Source organism: Echinops telfairi, unplaced genomic scaffold (genome assembly GCF_000313985.2).
Source record: "Echinops telfairi isolate 266 unplaced genomic scaffold, ASM31398v2 ScPeMD7_7453;HRSCAF=8491, whole genome shotgun sequence".
Taxonomy (NCBI): domain Eukaryota; kingdom Metazoa; phylum Chordata; class Mammalia; order Afrosoricida; family Tenrecidae; genus Echinops; species Echinops telfairi.
The window spans coordinates 1,983,865-1,984,817 of NW_022111353.1; positions in this window are offsets into that span (position 1 = coordinate 1,983,865).

Below are 953 nucleotides of genomic sequence, written 5' to 3' on the forward strand. Positions count from 1 at the left end.
CATTTATACATTTGTTGCCATCATAATTTTCAAAACATTTTCTTTCCACTTGAGCCTTTGGTATCAGTTTCTCATCACCTCCCATCCCCAATCCATCCTCACTCGTTAACCCTTGATAATTTATAAACTATTATTTTTTTCATGGCTTACCCCAACCACTGTCTTCCTTTACTTTTGTTTGCATTATGCGTATGGCATGGGGCATTTTAAGGTTTAGTTTATGAAAATTGTTTTTCTGACGTTACTATATCTTGATCTATCATTTTCCTTCCTGTATTTTCTATCATGTTTAAGCAATCTATCTGTTATATCTAGTGTAGAAAGGACTTGACACATCTTATAACTCGCTCTTAAGGTCAGTGAACCATAAGAATAGGAGAAATATTAAATGATGCCATCCCATGGTTTATTCATCCAACATGTGCTCTTTGATCACCACACAGAGACAGTTATTGCTGGGGAGATGAGATTTGAACTCCACAGAAGTTTCTGTAATGTAAACAGGTTACAACTTTCTTGTGTGGAATCCCAATTTTCATTTAAACATTTTACATCTTCTGCTAACTTTTAAATTTCGGTTTTTATGGAAAGCAGATGGCCACGTATCGGTCATAGGACATCACTGTGAGCATGGCTATCTCAGCATAACCAGAGAAAGTAAATGCAAAGCACTGCAGTATGCACTCCCAGAGAGAAATGGTGCCACTGTGCATGAAAGAATGACAAATGGATCTCGGTACAGTCGTAGTAATGTAGCACAGATCCAAAAAGGAGAGGTGCTTCAGGAAGAAATACATAGGTGAGTGGAGACTACGATCTATGGAAGTTGCAGTGATAATGAGCATATTGCCAGTTAAAGCCACCAAGTAGAAGACTAAAAAAAGAGAAGCCTGTAAGATTTCTATCTCAGGATTGCCAGAAAAAGTCACGAGAAGAAATCCACTCATTGTAGT